This window comes from Canis lupus, chromosome 2 (genome assembly GCF_003254725.2).
Source record: "Canis lupus dingo isolate Sandy chromosome 2, ASM325472v2, whole genome shotgun sequence".
Lineage (NCBI taxonomy): Eukaryota > Metazoa > Chordata > Mammalia > Carnivora > Canidae > Canis > Canis lupus.
In genome coordinates, this window is record NC_064244.1 from 54,973,818 (window position 1) to 54,985,440 (window position 11,623).

Here is an 11,623-nt window from a genome sequence, read left to right on the forward strand (position 1 = left end):
TTTACAATTTAATTTTTAAACTATTTTTAATTGATACTCAGAACAGTTATATAAGCATTAGCCATCACTAGCACACTGTTATCTTCAGTCCATGCAAGGCCCTCCCCTTTTTCTTCTTCCCTGATCTTCATTCCCATTTTCCTCCCCGCAAAGGCACACACACACTTGTGTTTTTTTTCCCATACCAACAATCAATTCTCCAGATACCAACTGGGTGTCTAATAATTCAATTCAATGAGGACATCATCTTCCTGGAGTTGACCTTAGATGCCATCAGTTACAGGAGCACAGTCCTGTAAGACTGTCTCCACTTCAGATGCCAGTCATATATCCCAGGCCACCCTTACCAACTGGCTATAAATTGAGGGTTCCCATGACCCTTCCCCAGGTTTAGGAACTTGGTAATGGCTCACAGAACCCAGGTAATACATATGCTTGTCGGCTTATTACAAGGTTACTCAGGAGCACCCAAAGAGATGCATGGGGCCTGACATGGAGGAAGGGGGATTTTGGAATGTGTAAGCCCTCTTTTGGCTGTGTTACCCTCCCAGCACCTTGATATAATCACCAACGTCAAAGTTCTCCAAGCTCTGTTGTTTAGGAGTCCCTCTGTAGGTTTCATTACGTAATGATTAGATAATGATTAAATTATTGGCCACTGGTGATTGAACTTAACTTCTAGGTCCTCTCCACTCCCTAGAAGTTTAGGGGTGGAACTGAAAGTTCCAATCCTCAACCCGCTAATCATGCCTTGGTCTTTCTGACAATCTCCCCCATCCTGAAGTTCTTCTAGTGGTCCCCAGCACATGAGTCATCTCATTAGGATACAAAAGACACTCCTGCCACTTCAAGGGTTTAGGAGCTATGGTCCAAAAATCTGGGACAAAGACCAAATATTTATTTCCCATTATATTACACCTCTGTAATGTTGAAATATGATCTCAAGTATGAATATATCTTTGTATTATATCTTACATTGTTCTGTGTTGCTTTTTAAAAAACTTATGAAGTATAGCAAATACAGAAAACTGCAAAGATCACAAGATAGACCTTTGCCCACCATCCTAGCAATCGCCTATGCACTCCTTCCAATGACTGCCTCCTTTCCCCTCCTAAGAATAACTACTGTTCTTATGTTTATAATTACTTCCTTGTCGGTATTATCACCTAAGCATGCATCCCTATACACTAGTTTTGCCTATTTTCTTTTGTTGTTTTTTTGTAACATGTCTCTTAGGTCTCTTTTTACCTAGAATCTCCCTTTTCTCCTTCCCCCCACCACCTTTTCCAGAAACGTATTGGTTGAAGTATCACACTGTATTATCATTTCTCATAATCTGAATTTTGTTGAATGTATTCTGTGGAATAATTTTTTAAGCTTTTTTTTTTTTTTTTAAGATTTATTTATTTTAGGGGAGGGAGGGGCCGAGGGAGAGAATCCACAAGCAGCCCGATGTGAGGCTTGATCTCATGGCCCATGAGATCGTGAACTGAGCTGAAACCAAGAGTTGGATGCCCAACCGACTGAGCCACCCTCCTTCTGTAGAATAACAGATTTTCTGTCTTTGGGTTTTCTGTAAATTGATGACTGGATCACCTTGGAGTAAAAAATTAATGTTTTTCTATTTAACAAAGGTAGTACAGATAAATTTGACAGACCAGGAATATCTAAAATAAGTATCCAAAATAAAAGAGGTTAAAAAAAAAAAAGAGTATAGGGATCCCTGGGTGGCTCAGCGGTTTAGCACCTGCCTTTGGCCCAGGGTGCGATCCTGGAGTCCCGGCATCAAGTCCCACGTCGGGCTCCCGGCATGGAGCCTGCTTCTCCCTCTGCCTGTGACACACTCTGCCTCTCTCTCTCTCTCACTCTGTGTCTATCATAAATAAATAAATAATTCTTAAAAAAAAGAGTATAAACATTGTATACCAACCACATGTAATAAAAATAAAAAATAAAAAACTATAATATATCTGGGAATCCAGCTAACAAAGCATGTGCAAGATCTTCAAAAAGTCATCTCAATTAAAATACATAAAATATGGATGCCTGAGCAACTATTTGAACTCACAGAGCTTCTTGCGAGACATGTCTATAAAAGCAAGGGAGACAAAACAATAATGAGCTATTGGGACTTCATTAAGATAAAAAGCTTCTGCACAGCCAAGGAGACAGTCAACAAAACTAAAAGCAACCTACAGAATGGGAGAAGATACTTGCAAATGACATATCAGATCAAGGGCTAGTATCCAAGATCTGTAAAGAACTTATCAAACTCAACATCCAAGAAACAAACAATCCCATCATGAAATGGGCAAAAGACATGAACAGACATTTCTCCAAAGAAGACATACACGTGGCCAACAAGCCCATGAGAAAATACTCCACATCACCTGGAATCAGGAAAATACAGATCAAAACCACAATGAGATCCCACCTCACACCAGTGAGAATGGGGAACATTAACAAGACAGGAAACCACAAATGTTGGAGAGGATGTGGAGAAAGGGGAGCCCTCTGCACTGTGGGTGGGAATGTGACCTGGTGCAGCCACTCTGGAAAACTGTGTGGAGGTTCCTCAAAGAGTTAAAAATAGATCTGCCCTAAAACCCAGCAATTGCACTGCTGGGGATTTACCCCAAAGATACAGATGCAGTGGAACGCCAGGACACTTGCACCCCGATGTTCACAGCAGCAATGTCCACAATAGCCAGACTGTGGAAGGAGACTCGGTGTCCATCGACAGATGATGGATAGGGAAGATATGGTCTATGTATACAGTGGAATATTCCTCGGCCAGTAGAAATGACAAATATCCACCATTTGCTTCAACGTGGATGGACCTGGAGGGTATGATGCTGAGTGAAGTCAGTCAGTCGGAGAAAGATAGTTATCATATGGTTTCACTCATATGTGGAATATAAGAAATAGTGAAAGGGACTAAAAGGGAAGGAGAGGAACTGAGTGGGGAAGACTTAGAGAGGAAGACAAACATGAGAGACTCCTGATTCTGGGAAACAAAGGGTTGCAGAAGGGGAAGTGGGTGGGGTGACGGGGAGACTGGGTAATGGGCACTGAGGGCGGCACTTGATGGGATGAGCACTGGGTATTATATGTTGGCAAACTGAATTTAAATGAACAAATAAATAAAATATGGGCACCTGGCTAGTTCAGCCAGTAGAGCATGAGATTCTTGATCTTGGGGTTTTAAATTCAAGCCCCATGTTGGGGGTAGAGATTGCTTAAAACTAAAATCTTTAAATATATATATATAATAAAATACATAAGATATTTGAAACAATAGTTGCACTATATTCACGGACAAGGTAGGTTGGTATTCAGCATCTGTTTATAAAGCTTACTTCTATATTATAAATCTTGAAAAGTTAAAAACTACATTTCCCAGGGGTGCCTGGGTGGTTCAGTCAGTTGAGCAGCTGACTCTTGATTTTGGCTCAGGTCAGATCTTCGGGTCTGATGTGGGCTTGTAGGATCCAGCTGGTCAAGCTTCATGCGCAGTGCAGAGTCTGCTTGCCCTTTCCTTCCCCGTCCATCCCTTGCCCCCTAAAATAAAGAAAATATTTTAAAAACATTTTCTAAGAACTACATTTCCCAGATACCCTTGCAGTTTTAGTGTTCTTGAAGTAAATGATTTCTGCCAATTGGGTACATTTAAGTAAGATTTGGTGTAGAAGGCCAAAGCCTTTTTCCTGCTGCTTTGTTTTTTTTTGGCTAGCGAGCATAGTGGTGAATATATTAGTATTTTCTGCAGCTGCTTTCTAGAGCACAGTCATTGGCTTTGTGGGTGTTGAGTAATACAGTATCTTCTTGACTCTCACATTGTGGTTAAAGTAGTCTTTTTTTTTTTTTTTAAGATTTCCTTATTTATTTGACACAGAGAGAACACCAGTGGGAGGAGGGGCAGTGGAAGAGGGAGAATCATCAAGCAGATTCTCCCTTGAGCGTGCAGCACAACATGGGGCTCAATCCCAGAACCCCAAGATCATGAGCTAAGGCAAAATCAAGACGGGATGCTTGACCAATGGAGTCACCAGGCACCCCTATAGTCATCTATTCTTAACATCAATAATTCTAGTCCTAGCATATTGATTCTCCGTCCCCTGATGGGTAGTATCAGCTCCCTTAATAGTCATGTTCTGTAGTATTATCCTGGGACTCATTTTTTTTAAAGATTTTATTTGTTTATTCAGGAGATACACAGAGAGAGTGAGAGAGTGGCAGAGACAGACGGAGAAGCAGGCTCCCCACAAGGAGCCCGACGCAGGACTCGATCCCGGATTCTGGGACCAGGTTGTGAGCCGAAGGCAGATGCTCAACTGCCGAGCCATCCAGGCGTCCCTGGGACTCATTCTTGATGCCTAAGCTAAAGCCCACTCTTCCAGCCCATTCAATAATTTTCTAAGCACCAATTCCCTATATTATACCTGTAAAAATAGCCATATCTATTTACTGCAACTGAAAGCAGATTCATACAATTAGTAAAGATATAAAAGCTTCCCAAATTAATCTACACAATGTCAATGCAATTTTAAAATAATTTAACAAGCCTAACATGTATATGGAATAGAAGTCTGCATATAGGTCAACTTTAAAAAAAAATATGTCAACTAAAAAAAAAAAAAAGTAATCATCCTACCATATATCAAGAATACTGGGTCTACCACCCAAATGCAAACAATGAAATGATTACTTCTGGGGTTTTTTCCCACTTTTTTATATCAGTGACAAATGATACAGGAATATACAAAATGAAATGCCTTCTAGGTTTGAAATCTGGACAGTTCTATTAACCAAATGAAGTCACTAATTATATATTGGTCTTTTATTTTCTACCTTAACAACTTGGTTTAAAAAAAAAAAACAACAGAAAAAGAAAAAGTAATACATGAGCAGTGTACTATATCTGACAAATAAACACTGGGTGTCCTGACAGTAAACCTAAAAGGTGCAGACTTTAAGACAGGCCATCAGCCCATGGAAGGAAATCCCCCTGGGGATGTGTGATGGTCCTGGCTAGCACTGGATGTGAGCTTGGGGAGAAGACAAACTACTGAAACAAGAAAGTGAGTCAGTTACAATTTGGTAGTCACCAAGTTACCCCAGTTTAAATTTTAAAACGTCTATAGATTTGGTTTCCGCAACAGTCACATTGTTTTGAGCACATAAAAGCTTTAAAAAAAAAAAAAGTTCCCCAATAAACTGCAGAATACATCTTTAAAGGTGCTTAAATGTAACCTAAAAATACAAAGGGCAGGGGCGCCTGGGTGGCTCAGTCAGTGAAACATCTGCCTCGGGCTCAGGTCATGATCTCGGGGTCCTGGGATAGAGTCCCATGTCTGACTCTGCTCAGCAGGGAGTCTGCTTCTCCTTCTCCCTCTCTCTCTCAAACAATATAAATTTTAAAAATCTTTTAAAAAAATAGAAAGGGCAAAACCATTTTTTTTTAATTAAAAAAAAATCAGGTTGAATTAAGGGCCGTGTGAGATAGTCTTGCTGGAGGTGGCTCAGCTTATAAACACGGAGAGAAAGCTGGGCTGGACTCTTTGTCTCTATAAACTTGGTACAGTGCTTTTTTTAATAGCTAACTTTTAAGCTAACTTTTAATTTTTTAAAAATCTACTAGAAAAATTAATGCTCTGCTGGCATTTTCTGCCTAACAAGAAAGGTTGCTTCAAACTGTTTATTTTTACTTGCTAAATTTGCACTAGCCCCACCTCCTTCCAGGACACACCTTTTTTGAGAGAGAGAGAGAGAGAGAGGGCACAAGAGCGAGGCTAAGGGGCAGGAGACAGAAAGACAATCCTTTTTTTTTTTTTTTTTTAAGATTTTATTTATTTGAGATAGAGAGCAAGCACGAGCAGGATGGCAGGGGTTGGAAAGAGGAGAGGCAGAGGAGGAAGCAGATACCCCACTGAGCCAGAGGCCTGATGCCAGGCTCAATCCCAGAACCCCGAGATTACAACCTAAGGCAAAACCAAGAGTCAGATGATTAACCCACCACGTCACCCAGGCGCCCCCAAGACATACCTTTAAAGCTTTAATTTTCCTGTGGCTCTCAGTTTCCTGTTCTCAAACCAAAGTTTGAGCCACTTGGACCTGTAATTTACCTTTGCAGCTCCAAAATGATATAAAATGTAGAGTGTCAATCTCCTACATCACTTTCCTTGTTCCTACAACCCTCTTATTCTTTAAACCAAAAATACAAGTTCGGACTCCCAAGAAAAGCAAACAAGGATGCTGGATGCTGGCAAAGTTAGCAAATATTAAATTGGAAGATATATTTAAAAGGACGTCGGATTTATATTACTATCTTGTCGAGAGTGTTTTCCAGTCACTTTTAAAAGACATACAAATAAACCAGTATATACATTTTTCTGCAGGATCTGATTTAATTTCCTTGAAGTTCTTTATATTCCTCTGTTCCTTATATGCCTAGTCCTCTCCTATCTTTATAAATGACAACTCCACATACTCACTAAAGCAACTAAAGTTTACCAGTTTGTCAGTCCTTTTCCTCGTTGCCATATCAGTTTTAATACAAAAATACTAAAAAAACCCAAAAAAACAAAAAAACAAAAAAACAAAAATACTGAACCTAGCAACAAAGTCCATCATCCATATTGACCCACCGTCATTGTAGCACTTGCTTTTACTAGAGTGTAAGATACAATTCTCACTTTGGTTTATGCTGTTTATAAGAAGGCACATACTGGAAACTCTCAGCATATAAACACTGATAAACTGAATTGCAACTAATAAAGAATAGCAGTCATGGCAAGAAGAAAGAAGACTGGCCTCTATAAAGTGTTCAGTTTATTACCTTAAGCAATTTGAAAGACTAAGAAGATAATAGGATCGGGGAGAATTACATAGCTATGAAAGCCCTTAAAAATATTTTAGCGTGGTGAAGATAATAAACTGTACACTAAATAGGTGATCAGCAAAATTTGGATAATGTAGACTTTCATCATGCTTTGCTTTCATTACTGACGTTCTAGGATCTTCGTACCCATTTATCATCCTTGTCTGACTGCAGGCAATGTATATTCTAAGAGCAATTTATTTTCAGTAGGTTTTTTTCCCCCACCAAGTGAACATTTAAAGATTTTATTTTTTTAATTATAAAAAAGTTGTTGACCTCCTTGGTTTCACTCCGGTCTCAGAAATATAGAGTATATTAGGCAACTGAGATTTTATTTTATTTATTTTATTTTATTTTATTTTATTTTATTTTATTTTATATTTTATTTTTGCAACTGAGATTTTAGAAGATGCTTTGGGGGCACCTGGTTGGCTCGGTCAGAGGAGCATGTGACTCTTTTTTTTTTTTTTTTTTTTAGCATGTGACTCTTGATATTGAGGTCCTGAGTTTGAGCCTCACATTTGGTATAAAAATTACTAAGAAAAATAAACTTAAAAAAAAAAAGATGTTTTGGATAATCCCTGTGACTTCAGTAAATCTTTTCTTTTTAAGCACATTTTAGCTGTTTTCTCTCCCCATCTTCACACAAGATTGTTTCTCTATCAACGTTCCCTGCAAAACAAAAAATCCTTGTCTGCTCCTCTTCCTCCCTTTCCTAGCACTCAACTTTCTGTATCTTTCTTCCAGAGTGATCTTATATAAGTTTTCTGAAATAAATACGTATTAATTTAATAACTGCTGATGCGTGTAGTGGGTCTATGGAAGTTCATTATATTATTTGTGCTATGTACTTGAAGTTTTCCACAACAATGTAAGAAAGATATTCAGTCTGATAATCAAAAAGTTAGGGTTGGCAGTATAAATTTGAGACTTAGCAAAATAAAGTTAAGATTTAAAGCCATGGGACTGAATGAAAAGACTTAGGAAGAGTATAGGTAGAAAAAAAGATAGGACTAAAATGTATCCAACTCTAATATTTAGAAGGCAGAGAAAGAAGATAAAGCAAAGTAGACTGAGGTGTCAGTAAGACACCCCAGGAAGCGAGATGTTCTGGGAGCCTAGAGAAGAAAATATTTAAAAAATGTACAAGTAGCCAGGTGTGTCAAATGCTACCTAAAGGCTAAAATGAGAACTAAGAATTTGCCTTTCAGATTTGTCAAGATGGAGGTTTAGACAATTCTTTGGAGAGATTTTGCTATAAAAGGAAACACCAAAATTAAGTAGTGGCTGGAGCAGAATAGAGATCAAAAAAAGTTTTTGGTTTTTCTTCTGAAACACCTGAAAGGGAGGCATTTTAGTATACTGGTGGAATGACCTAGTTGTAGGGGGAAAACAGATATAAGAGGGATTTAACAGAAGAATCAAGGTCCTATATGAAATGCACAAACGTACAAGTGGAGGGAATATTTCTTCTGTGTTTTTTTTTAAATATTTATTTATTCATTTATTCATGATAGACACCGAGAGAGAGAGGCAGAGACACAGGTAGAGGGAGAAGCAGGCTCCATGCCAGGAGCTTGACGTGGGACTCGATCCCGGGACCCCAGGATCGCGCCCTGGGCCAAAGGCAGGCGCCAAACCGCTGAGCCACCCAGGGATCCCCTCTTCTGTGTGTTAACAGCAAGAAAGGCAAAATTTACAGATTCAGATGCACAGAGATGGTACAGCTGATGGAGGGTAAATGAAGTGGTGTCAATCTTCACACCTCAACTCTTTAAGCATTAGTTAGACGGCCAGTGATATGAGCAGTAATACGGGAAGAAACTACCTCCTCAGATTTCCGTGAAGATCCAACTGTCAAAGAGCCAACACTCAACATCAACCTAGAAGTTGTTATTAAGACTCCTGGTTCAATTCTCCATGAACTCAACAAGATTATCAATCTATCATTTTACATTTAATAAAGTACCACAACTAAAAATAACAACCATGGATGTAACTTAATGGGGTTGAGGGTGTCAGAGAAGGCTTTCCGGAGACTTTTAAACCAAAAGCTACATGAGTTGCAGACAGTAACTGAACAAAAGTGGGGGTATTAGAAGTTCAAGGAGATGTAGAAACAGACAAAAGGTCCATTGTGGCTATCAGTCAAGGGCCAGATCACAAGGCAACTAGAACCACAGTGATTCCCAATACCCTTCCGTGGGTCAAAATGGGCACAAAATGGGCACAAAATCATTACATCAAGTATGTATTTGAGTTTGGGTCGAAGCCAACTTAAGTCCAACTGAGAGGTGAAAACGATTCATGGACTTTGATTAGACCACAAACTGTAAACAAAGGCGAGCACACAGGTTTCCCCTTTCTTGCCTATCTATTGACCGAGGTCATGTTGAATCCTTGAGTTTGTTCAAGCTCAGCAGTTAAGTGTGGGAACTACTAACTCGTATTTGCCATAGATATTGTGAATTATTCTTGTCATCGCTAAGATAGTAACTTTTTTCTGGAGTTAAAAAAAACAACCTTCAATTACTTTTTTAAAAGACTGGTATATAAACATTACTAAGAATATAAATATTCTTATACATTACTAAGAATATAAATATTCTTATACATAAGAATGTAAATATTCAGAATCTGGATTTCCTAACCATTCACAGAATGTCGCAGCAGAAGTCAAAAATCAAAATTCTCTTCTTCCCATTAGGGGACCTTTCATGATTTTCAACATGGTGAGTCTTAAAAATTAGAAAAGCCCAGGACAAGTGGGAACCAAAGGAAAATTAAAAATAACCTGGGATATTACCTGAAAAACAGGTATTTAAAAGGTCAATCAGGTGACAGGTAGGTGAAAGAATGGTGTATTTATGTAAATGCTCAAAAAAACATTGTATGACTTGAAAGTTTCAAATGCCCTCAGTATAACATGGAAGAAGGAGGGCTGGGAATGTGTTCCTGAACAAAGATGGAAAAAGGGGAGGTTTTAAGATTTTATTTATGTGGGGATCCCTGGGTGGCTCAGTGGTTTAGCGCCTGCCTTTGGCCCAGGCCGTGACCCTGGGGTCCCGGGATCAAGTGCCACGTAGGGCTCCTGGCATGGAGCCTGCTTCTCCCTCCTGTATATCTCTGCCTCTCTCTCTGTCTCATGAATAAATTCAAAAAAATAACTATAAAGATTTTATTTATGTGATGCAGAGGGAGAGAGCAGGAGCACAAGCAGGGGGAGTGTAGAGGGAGAAGCAGGGTCCCCGCGGAGCAGGAAGCCCAACGGGGACTCGATGACCAGGACTCCGGGATCCTGCCCTGAGCCAAACGCTTAACCGCCTGAGCCACCCAGGCATCCCCCAAAGGGGCGTATTTCTATACATTTTGCAATATTTGCACATTTGCACATTGCACTGAATGATGCTGGCGGTCACTTTGACCTTTACAGTAACCCACTTAGCCTAACGGCTCCTCTTTCTTCTGTACTCACCTTGACTCCTGTTTAAGAGAAGAGCAACATTGTTTCCTAAGAAAATACCAACTGCTACACTTACCCTTAAAAAAAAAAAAAAAAAAAGCAAGGCAGCTGTCCTATTTTTCTTAGAGACGCTACATTGTAACAGATTTACACGTGAAAAGTATCCCAAAACAGAAAGATTCATTTTAATTGGACAGAATCTGCACCCACGAGGTCCCCTTTGTCCTAGAAACTGTATTTTCCCCGGAGAGGAGAGCTCTTGGGCTCATTTTGTAACCTGCAAGAGCCTCATGGCGAAGACCACGAAGAGGCTGGCGCACAGCGCTGCGATCCCAAGCTGGACACTGCCGCGCCAGGAATTCAGCCTCCAAACACACCGGGCACAAATTCTCCTTTGACTGCGACTGCGCAGTTAGGAAACAAGATCGGAGGACGCCCCAGGGCGGGTGGGGCAGCGGTTAGGCACCTGCCGGCGGCCCGGGGCGTGACCCCAGGTCCTGGGATCGAGTCCCGCGTCGGGCTCCCTGCATGGAGCCTGCTTCTCCCTCTGCCGGTGTCTCTGCCTCTCTCTCTCTCTGTGTGTCTCTTGAATAAATAAATAAAATCTTAAAAAAAAAAAAAGAAAATGTGTTCAACACTTGTTCATTGTAAAATCCATGCCCACTGATATCAAGGAGCCAAGTTTTTGGTAAACAACAAAAAAGAAATGAGAGAGTCCCGCACGCGGGGGGCGGGGGGGGCTGCTGCGCTGACACTCGCATCGCCCGGCTCCACGCCCAGGCCCTCGGAGCCCATCGGAGCCCACGCAGCCCGCGGCGCCCGCTGGAAGCCCCAGCCCGGGACGCGCCCCAAGGCGCTCGCCAGCAACCGCAGAGCGGGGTCCTGCAGCCCGCCGCGCCGCCTCGTCCGGGGAGGCACGATCCGCTGACCTGGACCCGGTTCCGGCAAAACGTCTTGAAAAAAGGCGGATTCCGGCCGCAGAGGGAGCGTCTGCGACCCTCGGACGAGGGCTCCGAGCCGCAGCCAGCGAGAGGGGCCGCGGGAGCGCACGCCGGGAGCCCCACGCGTTCCCGCTCCCGACGGCGGGAAGGGCGGGCCCGCGGGCCGACCCACTCAACCCCAACCGTGCAAAGGGCCGACCCGGGAGGCTCAGTCGTGGCCCGGCCGCCGCCGCACTCGGAGCCCCGCGGGGCCCGCCCCGTCCCGCCCCGCCCCGCCCACCCACGCCGGGGCCCCGGGCGCGCGTGCGCAGCGGAGCGCGCGGCTCGCGGCAAAGCCC

At 41.9% G+C, this 11,623-nt stretch overlaps 1 long non-coding RNA gene across 2 annotated transcripts; it reads right to left on the reverse strand.

The window, feature by feature from the left end:
* Positions 1-1,418: 1,418 nt before the first annotated feature.
* Positions 1,419-11,552, reverse strand: LOC125753993 (uncharacterized). 2 transcript variants are annotated; one of them, XR_007407127.1, is made up of 3 exons: positions 11,274-11,552; positions 3,361-3,562; positions 1,419-1,874 (listed from the first exon to the last, which is right to left on the reverse strand). It is a non-coding gene; the product is annotated as an uncharacterized LOC125753993 (long non-coding RNA). The 2 variants fall into 2 exon arrangements; XR_007407129.1 differs by lacking the exons at positions 1,419-1,874; positions 3,361-3,562 and adding an exon at positions 10,508-10,949.
* Between the last annotated feature and the right edge of the window lie 71 nt (positions 11,553-11,623).